Source organism: Etheostoma spectabile, unplaced genomic scaffold, assembly GCF_008692095.1.
Source record: "Etheostoma spectabile isolate EspeVRDwgs_2016 unplaced genomic scaffold, UIUC_Espe_1.0 scaffold00018898, whole genome shotgun sequence".
Classification (NCBI taxonomy): Eukaryota; Metazoa; Chordata; class Actinopteri; order Perciformes; family Percidae; genus Etheostoma; species Etheostoma spectabile.
The window spans coordinates 5,210-25,422 of NW_022604551.1; the positions used below are offsets into that span (position 1 = coordinate 5,210).

Here is a 20,213-nt window from a genome sequence, read left to right on the forward strand (position 1 = left end):
CCGTAGTTCTAGTGCCAGGCTGAGACTTCGCTCCCCAGTGTGACGTCATCGCCGAATTGACTTAATAAACCAGCGAATACTAAAAATTACCAAAAACTAACTTTTAACATTATTTGGAGACATTTAAAAAAATGATATATATACATATCTTGAGTGCTTTTTGTACCCAATAATCAACAGTGGTGGTTAACCTGCAACATTCTGAGACCAATTAATACAAAGAAAGGACTGGAGCATTTATTGGAGAGAATAAGTAGGCTGACACTGAAGTATTGAGACAACAGTGACTGAAAATCTAATTCAATCTACATATCGGTCTTCTTAAAGATCTAAATGGATTTTCTCACCTCAGAGTCATCTGGAGCACGTAACGATTAGCTTCTGTCCCTCTGAACCCTGAGTGACAATCACTCTGCAGTGAATGAGATGCAGTTCCCCCCCCCAGTCTAACCAAGACTATACTTTCAGGGATCATTTCTAGAGTTTCTGACTTGAGGAATGTGTTTCTAAAGTGTTTGGTCTCGCTAACCACGATGATGATGAGTCATGATATTTCTTTCTGAGCATGAAGCTGACAGAGGGTAATGATTCACTTCATATGCTCTCTGTCATTGATGATTGTTCTTTGCTTCTTTATGGTGCATTGAGGAAGGGAATATGATCAGAGTGGTAGTAGCAGATATATGGAAAACTAAAATGAATGAAGGTGATAAAACATGGTAAGCTTTCTAATTAACTAAAGTTATAGTCAGTCTTGAAGTATGTTTAGTCCATGGTGAACTAGGTTACTTGAAAGGGTTACTGTCTCGCTGATCTGGCGGGGGTGTGGCTGTCTCCCGTCGGCGATCCATTTCCTTCACCTGCTCGCTGTCTCCTCTGCACGCCGCTCCGCAGATGGCTCCTGTGCGCGTCCTGTTCGAGGGCCCGCACGTGACTGCGCGCGCCCGATCGACCAGGTGGATTGAATCAGGCAATCAGACGTGTTACAAATACGCGCATCAGTCATTTGACTGGTGTGCATTGGACTAAGACGGCAGAAGCAGACACTGTGAGGATATGGGATTTCGGTTGTGACGGGCTATCGGTAAGCTTACATGGACTCTTATTTGGTTGTTTATGTTTGGTGTTTGATAGATTAGGGTATTGTTGTGGGTGAAAAGGTTATCACTGTGTCAAATCTAAGTACCTTTTTGTATAGGTAAAGGAAAAAGGAACTAGGTTTACTACTGTACATTTGTTAGTTAAGACATGCTCTGTTTGTTAGTTAATACTGCACCCGATATTGGTGTATTCTTCTTCTTTATAGAGCTGTGTAGATTGAATTATTACTTTATGTTATCACTATTATTACTTCAACTTCTGATATGCAACTACTTATGTACTTATATGCAACTACTTATGTACTCATAGGTTAAACACTTTATCCACATTGGTTAAAATACCTATTTAATTGTTTTCATTTCTTTTGTGTATAAAGGTTTTTTACCTTCTGCTATACCGGCCTGGTACCTGATGAACTGGTCAGAATTAAAATATACCTTGAGTAAAATCCAAAGTCTGGTCCTTCAAGTGTGGACACCTCACAGCCTAAAGAAACGCTTGACAGTTACATCTACTTTCTTGACTTTGTCATGCCTTATGTCCTGTATAAAAATGTAAACTGAGTTAAGCCATAACTCCTCTTTATTTCTACCTTTGCTTTTCCTACTTTGACATGTCAAAAATGTGCATTGTTTGAAAGCCCATCTCTACACATCCATGTTCCACTCCCACAGGTGTTTCCACTTAACTAATCAGACTGTATGGCCTTTACAAGCTCAGCTTGATTGACATGTATTAAAGGGTTGGAACGGTACACTGAAGTCCCGGTGGACGGGATGGCGTGTTGTAACGAGGTTTGAGTACATACAGCAAATACTTGAAGCCTGGTTACTCTACGAGTGGATACGGGGCGTTGAAGGTGACGTGGAAATCCTGATTGATTCAGTGATTTTTTTTGGCCCTATTTGTATTTGGATCTAAAGGCTTGTTAACCACTGTAGGGAGGAGACGTTGGACAGTTTTTTTGTCTCGTTCCAGTGATTGGCATGTCTGGGTGATGGCGTTGGATATGCGTTAGCATGTTGGATGTATTTCCACTCACGTACCAACTACGCCGACCCACAGTCCTCGTTTTATCCACCACTTTCTCACCTGTACTACTGGAACTGACTGGGAAACCAAAGTTTCCCCGTGGGTCGCCACCACTCGCCGTAGGAGAGGCTGCTCTTCCTTAGTGCTGCTGGCTCTGACTCATATGAAGGGAAATATGGGGCAAAAGGTGAGAGCTTGCAGAACAAAAAAATCTGAACTTATATGTTTAAACTTGCACTTGTAAAATAAAATTTGCACTTGCAAAAATAATCACACACGTGTGATCTTAATTTGATGTCACACAATGAAAAAACACACGAGAGCTTGTAAAAAAAAATCTAAATTTGTAATTTGCACTTGTAGAAAATATTCACACACCAGTATTCTGAACGTGAAGTCACAGAAAAAATATTCACAAATGTGTAGATTGATCATTTCTAGTTATTGCCAATCTTGAAGTATTTGTCTTGTCCATGGTGGACAATGTTACTTGAAAAAGGTTAGGCTTACCTCATTAACCTCCACCAGGGAAATTGACGACAATCCCCCATCATCCTCCACCTCTGCCTCTACCACAGAGGACGTTTCAGCTGGATTTAGGAGTTCCTCAAAGTGCTCCTTACACCGCTCTATTACCTCCTCAGTTGAGGTCAACCACATCCCATCCTTACTGTACACAGCTTGGATGATTCCTCGCTTCCCTCTCCTGAGGTGGCGAACAGCTTTCCAGAAGCACCTTGGTGCTGACCGAAAGTCCTTCTCCATATCTTCTCTGAACGTCTCCCTTCTAATATAAATATATCAAAAACAAAATAATAAAACAATAGGCAAACAATAAAATATCAGAGGCTCAGTCTCTGTGGCGCAATAGGTCAGCGCAGTTGGCTGTTGACCAAAAGGATGGTGGTTCAAGTCCACCCAGGGACGGTTGTTGCTTAATTTCTTCTATTATTTATATCTTCTTCTAGTATTTGCGTTAATCAAAAAAGAAAGTTTATGTGTATATGTATTAATATAATAGAATGTTGATGTGTTTGTCCATTAATCTAAAACGAAGTTGATGTCATAATGAACGATGATGATATAATGAAAATGAAAGTTGATGTGTATATGCATAAATCAAAAAGAAAGTTGATGTGTATATGTATTAATGAAAATGAAAGTTGATGTGTATACGCAAAAAGTTTGTGTATATGCATTAATCTAAAACAAATGTTGATTTGTATATGCATTAATATAAAAGAAAGTTGATGTCATAATGAATTGTGATGATGACATAATGAATAGTGATGATCACATAATGAATGGTGATGATGAATCAAAAAGAAAGTTGATGTGTATATACATTTTTTTTAAAGAAAGTTGATGTGTATATGCATAAATCTAAAAGAAAATTGATGTGTTTATGCATAATTCAAAAAGAAAGTTAATGTGTATATTTATTAATGAAAATGACAGTTGATGTGTATATTCATTAATCTAAAAGAAAGTTGATGTGTATAAGCATTAATAAAAAAGAAATTAGATGTGTATATGCATTTATTAAAAAAAGTTGATGTCATAATGAATAGTGATGATGACATAATGAATGGTGAAGATAAATCAAAAAGAAAGATGATTTGTATATGCATTAATCTAAAAGAAAGTTGATGTGTATATGCATTAATATAAAAGAAAGTTGTTGAGTATATGCATAAATCAAAAACAAAGTTTATATGTATGTTTATTAATGAAAACAAAAGTTGATGTGTATATGCATTAATCAAAAAAAGTTGATGTGTATATGCATTTATTATAAAGAAAGTTGATGTGTGTATGCATAAAACTAACAGAAAGTTGATGTCATAATGAATTGTGATGATCAGATAATGAATAGTAATGATGACATAATGAATGTGCATATGCATAAATCAAAAAGAAAGTTGATGTGTAAATACATTATTGAAAAAGAAAGTTGATGTGTATATGCAGAAATCTAAAAAAAACCTTGACGCGTGTATGCAGAAATCTAAAAGAAAGTTGATGTGTATATGCATTAATGAAAAATAAAGTTGATGTTTATGTGCATTAATGAAAAAGAAAGTTGATGCGTATATGCGTTAATCTAAAAGAAAGTTGATGTGTATATGCGTTAATCTAAAAGAAAGTTGATGTGTATATGCATTTATTAAAAACAAAGTTTATGTGTATGTGCATTAATCAAAACAAAAGCTGATGTGTACATGCATTAATCAAAAAAAAAGTTGATGTGTATATGCATTTATTATAAAGAAAGTTGATGTGTATATGCATTAATCAAAAAGAAAGTTGATGTGTATATGCATTAATCTAAAAGAAAGTTGATGTATAATATTTGATGATGAAATTGAATGTGTATCCATTAATCAAAAGAAAGTTGATGTATATATGCGGTTATTAAAAAGAAAGTTGATGTGTTTATGAATTAATCAAAAGAAAGTTGATGTGTATATGCATGAATCAAAAGAAAGTTGATGTGTATATATATTAATGAAAAGAAAGTTGATGTGTATGCATAATCAAAAAAAAAGTTGATGTGTATATATGCATTCATCTAAAAGAATTGATGTTTATGTGCATTAATGAAAAGAAAGTGTATGCGTACATGCATTACTCAAAACAAAATTGATGTGTATATGCATTAATATAAAAGAAAGTTGATGTCATAAGGAATTGTGATGATGACATAATGAATACTGATGATCAATAATGAATGGTGATGATATAATGAAAAGAAAGTTAATGCGTATATGCGTTAATCTAAAAGAAAGTTGATGTGTATATTTATTATGAAGACAGTTGATGTGTATATTCATTAATCTAAAAGAAAGTATGTGTATAAGCATTAATAAAAATAAATTAATTGTGTATATGCATTAATCTATAAAAAAGGTGAAGTCATAATGAATAGTGATGATGACATAATGAATGGTGATGATAAATCAAAAAGAAAGTTGATGTGTACATGCATAAATCTAAAAGAAAGTTGATGTGTTTATGCATAAATCAAAAAGAAAGTTGATGTGTACATGCATTAATTCAAAGAAAGTTGATGTGTATATGCATTAATCTAAAAGAAAGTTGATGTCATAATAAATTAATGATAAATAATGAATAGTGATGATGAATCTGAATTGATGATAAATCAAAAAGAAAGTTGATGTTGAATGCATTAATATCAAAGAAAGTTGATGTGTTTATGCATAATCGAAAAGAAAGTTGAATGTACATGCATTAATGAAAAAGAAAGTTGATGTGTATATGCATTGATATAAAAGAAAGTTGATATGTATATGCAGAAACCGAGAGCTACAGAGGTTAGAACCCAGAATTTCTATTTCCGTCCAAGTAAATCATCTGAAAATTAAAAAAAGCACTACTGTAAGCATATTACATGGGCTATATACTAAAATAGTACCCTAGCCACATGTCTCAACTTAGAACAGAAATATCCAGAAAAAAATGACTTATAAAATGGATTTTACATGAATGTATTTCTACAGATATGTCTGTGCATTTGTCTTATTTCTTATTTCTAAAAAAGTGCTAAATACAAAACTTCTGAAATACAAAAACACATCCACATCACTCACACATATACCTAAAAGAAGTACATACATAGATTTATAGGAATAAGTAATCATAATTTGATGAAATGGTGAAATGCCATAAGAAGGTCTTAGTTTGCTTTGAAAGGGCTGGAGCCATCACAGGGATAGTTTTTTCTGGCCATGTTTGATATCAATCAACTCGTCTTCTTATTGGCTACACAGGAATGCCAGTTTTATGACCTCTTTCTCTAACTGGTGGGATATGCTGTCAGTTTTTCCCACGTGGGCCCAATGGGGACTGAGAGATTTCATTGGCTTAGCTTGGGAGTATCTTGAGAAATACTGAAGCTATTGGCTGGGACCAAAGTTCAGTGGAATCTGCAGAAGCCACAGAGTCTGGCGGTGTGCGGCGTGAGGTTGTAGCGCGCAGAGGGAAAAAGATACACACAATCAAAACCGAGAATTGATGCACTATCTAGATTTCTCTACGTCGAAACTTGGCCAGAAACTACAAGATTGTGAGGGGACCAGATAATTATGGATTACAAGGCTTGGATATTCTAATAGCTTGGAGTGTTGGCGATGTAGGAAAACAAAGTCTTTGGCGATCTTTCACCGCTGTGATTAAAGACACAAGGAGACAGGTAGGAAAGCACACTCGATTTAGACTCAAATCTTTCTGTCTTTCTTTACTTCAGAACATGATTATAACCGTTGTGAGTCACCTTATTGCTTTGTGTGTGGGCTGGATAGATTTATGAGACTTTAAGCTTTCAAATGATGTATGGCATGAGCGTGTTTATGACTGTTTAATGCTTACAATTTATGAAGGAAGTCAGCACTTCCAAAAAATGGCGAGGATACGTCCCGGTGCCGGGAGCTATACTCCCAACATGTTAAGTCCACACAGAAAGCATAAGATGACTTACAGCGGTTATAATCCTGTTAAAATAAAGAAACGCAGAAAGAAAAATATTTGGATCAAAAGCATCATGGGATCAAAAGCATCAAAGGATCAAAAGCATCATGGGATCAAAAGCATCAAAGGATCAAAAGCATCATAGGATCTAAAGCATTATAGGATCAAAAGCATCATACGATCAAAAGCATCAAAGGATCAAAAGCATCATAGGATCTAAAGCATTATAGGATCAAAAGCGTCATACGATCAAAAGCGTCAAAGGATCAAAAGCATCATAGGATCTAAAGCATCAAAGGCTCAAAAGCATCATGGGATTAAAAGCATCATTGGATCAAAAGCTTCAAAGGATCTAAAGAATCAAAGGATCAAAAGCATCATAGGATTAAAAGCATCATTGGATCAAAAGCATCATAGGATCAAAAGCATCATAGGATCAAAAGTATCAAAGGATCAAAAGCATCAAAGGATCAAAAGCATCAAAGGATCAAAAGCATCATAGGATCAAAAACATCATAGGATCAAAAGCATCAAAAAAATCAAAAGCATCATAGGATTAAAAGCATCATAGGATCAAACGAATCAATGGATCAAAAGCATCAAAGGATCAAATGCATCATAGGATCCAAAGCATCATAGGATCCAAAAACATCATAGGATCAAAAGCTTCAAAAAATCAAAAGCATCATAGGATTAAAAGCATATTGGGATCAAAAGCATTAAAGGCATCATAGGATCAAAAGCATCAAAAGAACAAAAGCACCATAGGATCAAAAGCATCATAGGAATAACCTGTTCAGATGTGCAGCACATCATTAGAAAGCTCAAAGTCTCATGATTCCATTAAGCCCACACACAAAGCATAAGATGACTTACAGCGGTTATAATCCTGTTATGAAATAAAGAAACACAGAAAGAAAAATATTGGGATCAAAAGCATCTTAGGATCAAAAGCATCATAGGATCAAAATCGTCATAGGATCTAAAGCATTATAGGATCAAAAGCATCATAGGGTCAAAAGCATCATAAAATCAAAAGCATCATAGGATCAAAAGCATCATAGGATCAAAAGCATTAAAGGATCAAAAGCATCACAGGATCAAACGTATCAAAGGATCAAAAGCATCAAAGGATCAAATGCATCATAGGATCAAAAGCATAATAGGATCAAAAACATCATAGGATCAAAAGCATCAAAAATCAAAAGCATCATAGGATTAAAAGCATAAAAGGATCAAAAGCATCAAAGGATCAAATGCATCAAAGGATCAAATGCATCAAAGGATCAATGCATCATAGGATCAAAAGCATCATAGGATCAAAAACATCATAGGATCAAAAGCATCAAAAAATCAAAAGCATCATAGGATTAAAAGCATCAAAGGATCAAAAGCATCAAAGGATCAAATATATCATAGGATCAAAAGGATCATAGGATCAAAACATCAAAATCAAAAAATCAAAAGCATCAAAGGATTAAAGCATCATAGGATTAAAAGCCTCAAGGATCAAAAGCATAACACTAGCGATCGGGACCAAAAACTCAATATGAAGATGTTTACTGAGATAATAAATCAAGTGAGAAGTGGGTAATTTTTCCATAGACGTCTATAGAAACCAACCTCCTTTGCATCCACGCGTGTTGCCCTCTGCAGGATTTCAGATAGAATGCAGGTTTAAATTACTTCCGCAGTTGCAGCACTTTGCCGAACCGGATGCTCTGTCCATTAATCTATATACAGTCTATGGTTGGAACAAAGTGCAACTTTGAAATAAGCCTTTGAGATACAAGAACAATTCAATTGGCATTAACAAAATAAGATCTAATCAACTCACTTTTCCTTTTAAGCACAGTACATTCACATTAAGTACTTGCTTCTCCTAGTGTTGAAGCTAAATCCTGCTCCATTCTCAGGGTTCAGTCAATTAGTAGTCAAAATCTCAGATGTTGATGTGTGAATCCTTTTTATTACATAAGATATCCTGAGACAAATACAGAGTCAAGCTAACAGCTCTCCCCCAAATTTGTCTGGCTCTTTGGCTCTTGGACCCCTAGTCTTATCCACAAAGGGTGGGGTCCCCAGGTCACAGTGATGTGATGTGTTTGTGTGCTTATTTGTTATCTTTCAGTTGGAATGTGACTGAAAGTTTATGACCCTCAGTTTAGGAATTGCAGAGCAAAAGAACAGTGGACGTAAAAGTGGGACTGCAACCAGGGACAGGATGTGTTTCTAACATAATCAATTCTGCTTCTGACACGTTTGTAGAGCTGGGTTGTAACAAAATGTACCAGAACATCTTATATTATATAATGGGAAAATCCCATTTAACCAATGATTTTCATATTAATTATTCATAATAAGATCTCCAATGCCTCTCAGAGTATATGACTTCTGTATTTGTCATCTGTGTGTTTCTCCTTTATGGGAGACAACTGGGCTTGTTATGACTCCACACCATTTCCTTGAAGAATAGATGACGTGGAGCCTGACAGAAACAGTATTCTAAAGTGGTCACTCTGTAACTCTGTTCATTGTGAAAGCTGTTCTTGTCATCAAATTGTTTTCTCGAGAAAACAATTAAACCTTTTCACCGAATACCAAAACCTGTAATTCAGTTTTTAAATGTAAATGTAAATGTGCTGTATTTATATAGCGCTTTTCCAGTCTTAACAACTGCTCAAAGCGCTTTTACATCTACAGGTAACATTCACCATTCACACACATTCATACACTGTGGCCGGGGCTGCCATACAAGGTGCCACCTGCTCATCAGATAAACATTCACGCACATTCACACTCCGATGCGCAGCACCGGGGGCAACTCGGGGTTCAGTGTCTTGCCCAAGGACACTTTGACAATGACTGCAGGGGCAGGGATCGAACCACCAACCTTCCAATTGGCAGGCAACCACTCTACCACTGAGCCACAGCCGCCCGTTTTTTCTTGTTATGTCTCGCCAATAAGTAATATACCATGTCTCAGAAAAACGGTAGCTGTCAGAAGTGGGATTTGAACCCACACCTCCAGTGGAGGCTGCGACCTGAACGCAGCGCCTTGGACCGCTCGGCCATCCTGACTGATCCAGCAGATTTTCAGTAGGACCTGTTTAAAAAATTATAATATAGTAAATTAAACATGTCACGATATAGTAGGTTCTCAGTCATCCATGTCATAGTTAACTAGGGAAGTTTTCTCAACTGTCCTATGTCCAAATCCTATGGTGGGAATCAAGATCCACCACTGTCACGGTAAACACACGGTAGCAAAGTTTATGCAGTGTTTTTTAATTTTACTCGTGTTTTTTTCGTGAGTCAGTGTAAATATTAGTGCAAATCAGTATTACACTATGTTTCAGGTTGTTGTGGCCGAGTGGTTAAGGCGATGGACTTGAAATCCATTGGGGTCTCCCCTCGCAGGTTCGAATCCTGCCAGCAACGAGAGGCGCTCTTTAATTGTGGTCACACATCTCATTATGACAAACGGCAGATGTGCCTTCATGGATAACACTATAATATCAAATAGTTACTGGAAGCCGCTGATGCATCTCTGAGCATTTATTTTCATTCTCAATGCACAGATGTGTTGCAGTTGATATGGCTTTGGTTCCCAGCCAGTAACTTTCTTTGAGTGACGTTACTTGCTTTATTCGTCAAGAAGTAACCAGAAAGGTTACTCTCCAAACCCGGTTTGATAAAACATTAGATCACTGTTATATCGCACAAATAAGGGAACATAACAATCAATCAAGCTGCCTCCATGAGGATCCCCAGACATAGACATGTTCCACCACCCGCAATTAAGCCTGTCTCCTCAGCTTCTAGACGCCGCTGCATCACCTCGCATCTGCGTTTGTGACAGTTTCTCACAGTTAGCAAAGCTCACATAAAGCAAATGCTTGTGGCTTAAAGATCAAGTTGTCGCTCATAAAACAACAATAGGTCAGCGCAGTCGGCTATTAACTGAAAGGATGTGGTTCAAGTCCACCCAAAGACGATTGTTGCTTAAATAACCTGGAGTTAGCCAACTCTAGGATCTATGAGCTCAAAGATAACCCAAGTGGCCTTTTATCAGAAGGTACAGTTCTGCAAGCCATGTACATTGATCTTTGCAGTCATTGGTATGCAGGTCACTTGATGTAATACAAGCAAATACATAAGGCCCCACCCAACAGTTTAGTGATAGGTGGCGTGCAACTGTATGTAAATGATCAAGCTTCCCCAATTTCTGAGTAACAGGAAAATAGCCTGATAAGCATACATAAATAATAATAATACATTTTATTTAAAGACGCCTTTCATGGCACTCAAGGACGCCGCACAGGGAATTCATAAATTAAGAACAGCAAAACAAATACTATACAACAGCAAAACAAATACTATACAACAGCAAACAAATACTATACAGCAAAACAAAAACAAAACTATACAACAGCAAAACAAATACTATACAACAGAAAAACAAATACTATACAGCAAAACAAATACTATACAACAGAAAAGGCGGAGCAACAGACATTTAAGTGGAATAGGCAGTTATAAACAGATGTGTTTTTAGTTGTGATTTGAAATGGGGGAATGAATCAATGTTTCTGATTTGGGGGGGTAGTGAGTTCCAGAGACGGGGAGCAGAGCGGCTAAATGCTCTGCCCCCCATGGTGGTGAGACGGGCGGGGGGGACAGACAGGTTTATGGAGGAAGAGGATCTGAGGGAGCGGAAGGGAGTGGGACGCTGGAGGAGATCAGACAAATATGGGGGGGCGAGGTTGTGGATGGCCTTGAATGCTAATAGAAGGATTTTGAATTTGATACGGAACTGGACCGGGAGCCAGTGGAGCTGTTGGAGGACAGGAGTGATGTGGTGGATGGAGGGGGTTCGAGTTATGATGCGGGCAGCTGAATTCTGGACCAATTGAAGTTTGTGGAGGGATTTGTGAGCGAGACCGAAGAGGAGAGAGTTGCAAAAATCGAGACGGGAAGTGACGAGACTGTGGACAAGAATTGCAGATGTTACGTAGGTGGAAGTAGGCAGACCGGGTAATGTTATTGACATGGGGTTGAAAGGATAATGTGCTGTCAAGGATGACACCCAGACTCTTAACCTTGGGGGAGGGTGAGACGGAGCGGTTGTCAATTGTGAGAGAAAAACCGTCTGTTTTGGAAAGAGTGGCTTTGGTGCCAATGAGGAGAACCTCGGTTTTATTACTGTTTAATTTGAGGAAGTTTTGGGTGAGCCAGATTTTTATTTCAGAGATGCAATCCGTAAGGGAAGTGGGCGGGAGAGTGGACGAGGGTTTGGTGGAGAGGTAGAGCTGGGTGTCATCGGCGTAACAGTGGAAGTGAATGTTAAATTTGCGGAAGATATTGCCGAGGGGAAGCAGGTAAATGATGAAGAGTAGGGGCCCCAAAACAGAGCCCTGGGGCACACCTGAAGTGACGGAGGAGGGAATGGATTCACAGGACTTGAGTTGAATGAACTGTGTGCGACCAGAGAGGTAAGATGTGAACCAGTCTAACGGAGTGTGGGTGATGCCAATGGAAGATAGCCTATTGAGGAGGGTGGTGTGACAGATGGTGTCAAATGCTGCACTCAGGTCGAGGAGGATGAGGATGGTGAGGAGTCCAGAATCAGCTGCCATGAGGAGGTCGTTGGTGATTTTGATGAGTGCTGTTTCAGTGCTATGGAGGGGGCGGAAACCGGACTGGAACTGTTCATACAGGTTATTGTGGGATAGGTGAGAATGGAGTTGAGAGGCAACTGTTTTTTCAAGAATTTTGGAGAGGAAGGGAAGATTGGAAATAGGACGGAAGTTGTTGAAGTTGGATGGGTCGGCACCAGGTTTTTTCAAAATAGCGGTGATGGCAGCAGTTTTGAAGGATGTAGGGACGGTTCCAGTGGTAAGGGAGGAGTGGATGATAGCAGAGATGAGGGGGACAAGGGAGGGAAGACAGGCTTTAACAAGTTGGGTGGGGAGGGGATCAAGTTTACAAGTAGATGGCTTGGAATTCCGGGTGAGTTCTGTGATTTCTGAAATAGTGGGGAGACGGAAGGAGGAGAATGAGTGTGTGGATGAATGAAGGTTATCTGAGATGCTGAGGTGAGGGATTGATCCAAGATGCTGGTGGATGTTCTTGATTTTTTCTGTGAAAAAGGACATTACCGAGTTGCAGAAGGAGGTAGTGTACAAATGGGGAGGGAGAGAGTCCAGGGTTGGGTGACATTGTTAAGTAAGGAGAACAGTGACTTGGAGTTTCCTTTGTTGGCCGTGATTATTGTGGAGTAGTAGTGGGATTTGGTGCTGGCAATAGAGTCCTTGTAACGTAGGATGTGGTTGTTGTACATTTCTTTGTGAATAGTGAGACCAGTTTTTCTATGGAGACGTTCAAGTTGCCGACCTTTGGCTTTCATGAGACGCAGATCGGGGGTGAACCAAGGGGCGGAGACGGAGAAAGAAACAGATCTGCTTTTCAACGGTGCAAGAGAATTGAGAATATTATGGAGTCCAGTGTTGTAATGAGAGACCAGATCATCGGGGGTGGAGAGATTGTGAGTGTCAGGAAGGCGGGAGGAGTGGATAGTTGAAGTGAGGGTGGCGGGGTTGATATTCTTTATGTTCCGAAATGAAATAAGGCGTGGTATTTTTGAGATGGAGAGACTGAGTTTCACTGTAAATGTGAGGAGAAAATGGTCAGTTATGGAGAGTTCATCTGCTGTAAGGTCAGATGGGGTGACACCAGAGCAGCAGATTAAGTCCAGAATATGTCCTTTGGAGTGTGTCGGAAAAGTGGTATGTTGCTGACATCCAAAACTGTCTAAGCAGGAGGTGAAGTCTTTGGTGAGAGGCAGGTTTATATTGTCCATGTGGATATTGAAATCGCCCAGCAGTATTATATTTGGTGAGAGAGAGGATAAGTGGGTAAGGAAAGCAGCAAAGTCATTTAAAAAATCACTATTCGGTTTAGGGGGGCGGTAGACAGTAGCAATGATGGTTGGAGTGGGACCAGCTCAACCTCAAAAAGCCATAAAGCAAATGTTTGTGGCTTAAAGATCGAGCTCGCGCTCATAAAACATCAGACAGGCGCAGTCTCTGTGGCGCAATAGGTCAGCGCAGTCGGCTATTAACCGAAAGGACGGTGGTTCAAGTCCACCCAGGGATGTTTGTTGCTTAAATAATCTGTAGTGAGCCAACTCTGGGATTTATCCTTCTTCAGGAGACCATAGAGCAGCCTGAAGATAACCCAAGTGGCCTTATGTCTATCAGAAGATACAGTTCTGGAAGCCATGTACATATTAATCTTTACAGTCATCAGAGATGGGAAGTAACGAAGTACAAATACTTCGTTAACAAAATAACAAAGTACAAACGCTTCATTACTCTACTCAAGTAGATTTATCGGATATTTTTACTTTACTCTTTTATTTTTTTGGCGACTTTTTACTTTTACTCCTTACATTTTACCACAATATCGGTACTTTCTACTCCCTACATTTTACAAAATTGGCTTGTTACTTTAGTTTTGTACTAAAGGTCGTCTATCAGGTGTGATTTGCAGTCCATGTTGGAGAATAGCGCGGACACGCGCCTCACACCACGAGCAGGCGCGCACGGCACACAGAGACAAAAGTGAGAGAAAAGAAAAAGAGACTAGCTGTCTGGAGGATAACCAGTTGAGATCGTGTGTGTGTCTTTGAGAACTGTAAGTCATATAACTGATGTTGTCAGTTCATGTAAGCCTGTTGTTGTGTTGGTCTGTAGTTCTGGTACATTTAAAAGTTAGCTTGTTTACGTTCTTCTACTGTTGGCTAGGTTACACCTGGCTGTTGATTCGATATAATGGCGATTGTTGAACGTCCTTGCTCATTAAGATAATGTAATTAGTAGTTGGTTTATTGTTATTATTTACTAGCATATATGATTCCTATACATTGTGTATGGTAGCCTTTACAATGTTGTTTATTTCATTTATTACCACACACACATTCATAGCAGAGCTGCCCCCCCCCCATGTTTATACTGATGATTGATTGTAATAAATCAACAGAGAGAAGTTGTCTCCATCTGTGTTTTAACAGACACACCTGGGCCGAAGTTGGAAACCACAATCAGCTTTAAATCCAGTTCTAATCTAGTCCTCACTAAATTTCAAATAATTTCCCTGGAGTTACCATTACAAAATTTAATCTAATTAAATTGGAACATACACAGACTTCTCACAAAATCACACTTGAATTCATATCTTGCTACTCGGTCAGAATCTTATTAACCTGGAGTCCCAGTCTCTGTCAATATAAATAGGCTATATGTTTATATATGTTTTAGGCCTATTGGCAGACGGCCATTTAAAATGTAGGCAATGGCATATAAAGAATAAAGAATAAAGAGTCTTTTCTCCATGTCTACTGTAGTTTCTCAGTGTGCTCTCTAGTAACATGTGTCTGGTCCAGGGAGCTTTGTCATTCATAAGGCTACTTTTACTTTTATATTTTAATTAAATTGCTAAGCCTGTACTTTGGTACTTTTACTTGAGTAAAGAAGTTAAATCAGTACTTCTACTTTTACCAGAGTATTTGTTAACACAATTATCTCTTCTTCTACTTGAGCACGGGCAGTGAGTACTTTTGCCATCTCTGACGGCCTCTGTATTGTTCTGTTTAGAGTATGTATATATTGTGTGTATAGACTAGTGTGTATATTTTTTTGTTTTGGTTGTTTTGTGTTTTGTGTGTAAGCACAGTGTGAGCAACAATGCTCCAAAGAAAAATTCCTCGTATGTGTCCTCATACCTGGCGAATAAAGCTGATTCTGATTCTGATTCTGATTCTGGTATGCAGGTCACTTGATGTAATCCAAGCAAATACATAAGCCCCCCCCAACAGTTTTGTGATACATGGCGTGTAACTGTATGTCAATGATCAAGCTTGTTGCTGTGACCAAGAAACCACCAGCACAATGATTGATACATCATCAGTTCCCAAATTGTCTTGGATGCTAAATATTTGAATTCAAAGTCAGAATCCAGTTGACATGTAAGAAAAATACAATGCACGTCCAGCTTCTACATTTCCGCATGAGGCAGCTTCCCCAATTTCTGAGTAACAGGAAAACAGCCTGATAAGCATACATGTGCAGCGCAACCTCAAAAAGCCAAAAAGCAAATGCTTGTGGCTTAAAGATCGAGCTCCCGCTCATAATACATCAGACAGGCGCAGTCTCTGTGGCGCAATAGGTCAGCGCAGTCGGCTGTTAACTGAAAGGATGGTGGTTCAAGTCCACCCAGGGACGTTTGATGCTTAAATAACCTGGAGTAAGCCGACTCTAGGGTTTATCATTCTGCAGGTGAATATAGAGCAGCCCAAAGATAACCCAAGTGGCCTTACCTTTATCTAAAGGTACATTTCTGAAAACCATGTACTGTACATATTGATCTTTACGGTCATTGGTATGCAGGTCACTTGATGTAATACAAGCAAATACATAAGGCCAGACAGAGACAAAAAGTGAGAGAAAAGAAAAAGAGACTAGCTGTCTAAAGGATAACCAGTTGAGATTGTGTGCGTCTTTGAGAACTGTAAGTCATATAACTGATGTTGTCAGTTCATTTAAACTAATGAGGAAGAATTTATTCTTTCAAACATCACACCTGAGTCTCTCAAGTCCTGACCATTCCCTGACCGGGAATCGAACCCGGGCCGCGGCGGTGAGAGCGCCGAATCCTAGCCACTAGACCATCAGGGAGTCATATCTTTTAAATTTATCTTTGTAGATGTGAGTTTTCTTTTCACTTACTGGAATAACTCATATTGTTTTAGGCGAGGAATGGCGCCTGGCTAGAGCTTCAGAAGGAAGGACATGACAGATTACACATCTGTCACATAGTCAGTTAGTATTCTTAAATACCAAGTCTCTTGCTATTCCTTGACTAGTCGGCCACCCCTGCTTTGCATCGCTCCAGGTATGTAGAAAAAAAATCTGTTATGCACCTTTGCATTGCACTAAAATGTCAAAATTTGGACCTGAATCCAACAATAACATTACTTGACACTCCCATACATTGGTTTTCAGTTAAAAATGTTGGTTAGGGGTTTAGTTACTGCTTGAAAAAATGAAAAGAATTGTTATTGAGATGGAGGCAGATGAAGTGTTTATGACCCATCAATGATGACAAAAGGATACATCCACTGTCGGGGTCTGATTTAAAGGAAATGGTACTCTTTAAAACGTTAAACTAATGAGGGAGAATTTGACAAATCAACCAAAAACTTACTCTTTTAAATCTGTATCTGTCAAGTCCTGACCATTCCCTGACCGGGAATTGAACCCCGGCCGCAACGGTGAGGGCGCCAAATCCTAGCCATTAGACCATGAGGGAGTTACATCTATCAAATTTAATTTAACATATTGTTGGTTATATTGTTTTAGGCAAGAAATGGCGCATGGTTAGAGATTTAGAAGGCAGTGGTGCAAAATGCAAAACTGCCTGTTTCGATTTAATTACATGGTAATAATACCAAAACAGAGGTGTAGTGATTACTTGGAAATGCTTCCGGTAGTTTCTGAAATAAAAACCATGAATCAGTGGTGGAAAATGCAAAACTACCTGTTTCTATTTTATTACGTAGTAATATTACAATGACAGAGGTGTAGTGATTACCTGGAAATGCTTCTGGTAGTTACTGTCAAACAACCATGAATCAGTGGTGGAAAATGCAAAACTGCTTGTTTCAATTTTATTACATGGTAATATTAGAATAACAGAGGTGCAGAGATTAGAGGTGCAGAGATTACCTGGAAATACTTACCATGAAATATGTCTTGTCCTTCACGTACGTAACGCTGTGTAATCTGACCAACAGCTAAACACCTTCCACCATCAAGCACTGGCGACCGGGATCCTTGTAACACGTTTATTTGAGTTACAAAGGGTGAAACTGGGAGAAAACACAATGACCAGTTACTTAGATAGTAATGAGTCACAGATATTAAACAAAGATAATTGTAAAAACAATATAACTACACAACAGGCTAGCAAAAATGTAAGATGAAATAAAGAAACACGTAATGTATTGTTATACAGTGTACGTAGTATAACCTATGTTGGGTATCTAAATAAACTAAGATATACTTACATGAGGCATTACCCAAGATAAAAGTGGCAAACTAGCTTACTGAAGTATACCGTCAGATAGGGCTGAACAATATTGTGTTTTAGCATTGACATCGCGATGTGCGCATGCGTGAAAGTCACATTGCAGGACGTTACGATGTTGACGTTAATACTTTTTTGCTGCTTGATAGAAAAGTAACCTTTCACCGTTTCTCCTTTACATGATTATTACCATCCGACCATTCCCCTTTAAGACAGGTAGCCATGTGAGCAACGTGTGGATGTGACGTTATTGTTATGGGAAGTGAGGCTCTTCGTGTGTAGAAAAGTACCGGAGGCAGCAGCTGCCGCTGATACAGTGATGTCATAGTTTTCATGGGTAGTCAGGGACGCTACAGTAGTCAGTGTTTTATGTTCTCTACAAATACAAACTAAATCCCCCGATTAAGGCAACATAATCACAACGTCTCCCGGACATTTCCCACCGCAGAAAGCTGCTATCATCCAAGCTAAAGCTAATATAGTTAGCTTAAAGAAACCAGCAGAAAGCTGCTACCAGCCAGGCTAAAGCTAATATAGTTAGCCCAAAGAAACAAGCAGAAAGTTGCTACCAGCCAGGCTCAAGCTAATACAGTTAGCCCAGAGAAAAAAGCAGAAAGTTGCTACCAAACAGGCTAAAATTAATACAGTTAGCCCAAAGAAACAAGCAGAAAGCTGTTACCAGCCAGGCTAAAGCTAATATAGTTTGCCCCAAAAAACAAGCGGAAAGCTGCTACTAGCCAGGCTGAAGCTAATATAGTTAGCTTAAAGAAACCAGCAGAAAGCTGCTACCAGCCGGTCTAAAGCTAATATAGTTAGCTTCAAGAAACAAGCAGAAAGCTGCTACCAGCCAGGCTAAAGCTAATATAGTCAGCCTGAAGAACCAAGCACAAAGCTGCTACCAGCCGGTCTAAAGCTAATATAGTTATCCTAAAGAAACAAGCGTTCCGTCTGTCCCAACTAACGTTTTGGTTCGGAGCCGCGACACTGGAAACGTAACACTAATCTACTATAGATGGCTGTGTCTGAACGTCATTTCCACTGACTGAACTGTTCTTGGATACACGGTTTGTTTCTAGTGTGCATGACGTGCAGGTCTGATCAATTTGTCAAACTATCGAGCTGACCCCGCTAGTCAACCACAACCTTAAATTTAGAGGAAGCAACATGCAGTCACTGTCATTCACGTTAACCTGGATTGATTATTATATGAATACAATGGTGTCATGCTAGTCAACCAGCATATTTCTACCTAATGTCCCTCTCCAAAATCACTTCAGAAGAGTAATGTTAGTCACAGTGCTTACTTGCTTTGGTGTTTGTAAAGCATTAAAGTCTATCCCCAGATGACTCTGTCTTAGTTATGTAGCATGAAAGCTAGCATAAGCTTACTAGCATCCAGCCCGCTTCTAAATACAATAAAAAACTCTGGAAAAGACTGCTCCTTCGAGCCAGATTTGAACATGTCTCAATGCCCAAATGTATTACAAGATTTGAAGTGAACTTCACGTTATCCAGCGATGGTGGTATAGTGGTGAGCATAGCTGCCTTCCAAGCAGTTGACCTGGGTTCGATTCCCAGCCATCGCAGTAACTGTTTTTGGGTTGTGGTACATTCTTTTTTTACAAGAAGTCAGCAGAAAGGTCACTTGCCCAACCTGGTTTGATAAAATCTCTTTGAGCAGCATGATTATGGCCAAAATGATAATGACTTTGATCAATATGGAGATCACGATTAATTATCACAATTATTTGTTGATTTTCTAATCTCAGCAAAGTTATTGATGGATGATTCTAGTTACTTCACCAAGTTCAGGCCAAATGCCACAGCTGTAAGACATCACATTGGTTGGCTTCCAGCTATGTAATATATGCAAATGGCAGTGGTGGGATTTGAACCCACACCTCCAGAGAGACTGAAGCCTTAATCCAGCGCCTTAGACCACTCGGCCACACTACCTGCAATTATCAAATTTCCACATCATGACAAACACAGGCCCCGTAATCAACGTTATGCTTGTTAATGTTATTGGAAAGCTTTATGTAATACAAGCAAATACGGCCCCATCCAACAGTTTTGAGATATGTGGCGGGCAACTGTATGTCAATGATCAAGCTTGTTGCTGTGACCAAGAAACCACCAGCAAAATGACTGATGCATCATCAGTTTAAAAATTTTCTTGGATGCCAAATATTTGAATTCAAAGTCAGAATCCATTTGAGATGTAAGAACAATACAATGCACGTCCAGCTTCTACATTTCCGCATGAGTCAGCTTCCCCAATTTCTAAGGAAATATAAACAGGAAAATAGCCTGATAAGCATACATGTGCAGCTCAACCTCAAAAAGCCATAAAGCAAATGCTTGTGGCTTAAAGATCGAACTCCCGCTCATTACACATCAGACAGGCGTAGTCTCTGTGGCGCAATAAGTCAGCGCAGTCGGCT

At 38.9% G+C, this 20,213-nt stretch overlaps 8 non-coding genes across 8 annotated transcripts; 5 read left to right on the forward strand and 3 right to left on the reverse strand.

Moving 5' to 3' along the window:
- Positions 1 to 452: 452 nt before the first annotated feature.
- Positions 453 to 671, forward strand: LOC116683125 (small nucleolar RNA U3). Its single transcript, XR_004330527.1, has one exon. It is a non-coding gene; the product is annotated as a small nucleolar RNA U3 (small nucleolar RNA).
- Positions 672 to 2,986: 2,315 nt separating this feature from the next.
- Positions 2,987 to 3,060, forward strand: trnan-guu (transfer RNA asparagine (anticodon GUU)). Its single transcript has one exon. It is a non-coding gene; the product is annotated as a tRNA-Asn (tRNA).
- Positions 3,061 to 9,619: 6,559 nt separating this feature from the next.
- Positions 9,620 to 9,702, reverse strand: trnal-cag (transfer RNA leucine (anticodon CAG)). The gene has a single exon. It is a non-coding gene; the product is annotated as a tRNA-Leu (tRNA).
- A 278-nt stretch (positions 9,703 to 9,980) lies between these two features.
- trnas-uga (transfer RNA serine (anticodon UGA)) lies at positions 9,981 to 10,062 on the forward strand. Its single transcript has one exon. It is a non-coding gene; the product is annotated as a tRNA-Ser (tRNA).
- Positions 10,063 to 13,705: 3,643 nt separating this feature from the next.
- Positions 13,706 to 13,779, forward strand: trnan-auu (transfer RNA asparagine (anticodon AUU)). Its single transcript has one exon. It is a non-coding gene; the product is annotated as a tRNA-Asn (tRNA).
- A 2,507-nt stretch (positions 13,780 to 16,286) lies between these two features.
- trnae-cuc (transfer RNA glutamic acid (anticodon CUC)) lies at positions 16,287 to 16,358 on the reverse strand. Its single transcript has one exon. It is a non-coding gene; the product is annotated as a tRNA-Glu (tRNA).
- Positions 16,359 to 19,283: 2,925 nt separating this feature from the next.
- Positions 19,284 to 19,355, forward strand: trnag-ucc (transfer RNA glycine (anticodon UCC)). Its single transcript has one exon. It is a non-coding gene; the product is annotated as a tRNA-Gly (tRNA).
- Positions 19,356 to 19,643: 288 nt separating this feature from the next.
- Positions 19,644 to 19,725, reverse strand: trnal-aag (transfer RNA leucine (anticodon AAG)). The gene has a single exon. It is a non-coding gene; the product is annotated as a tRNA-Leu (tRNA).
- Positions 19,726 to 20,213: the final 488 nt, after the last annotated feature.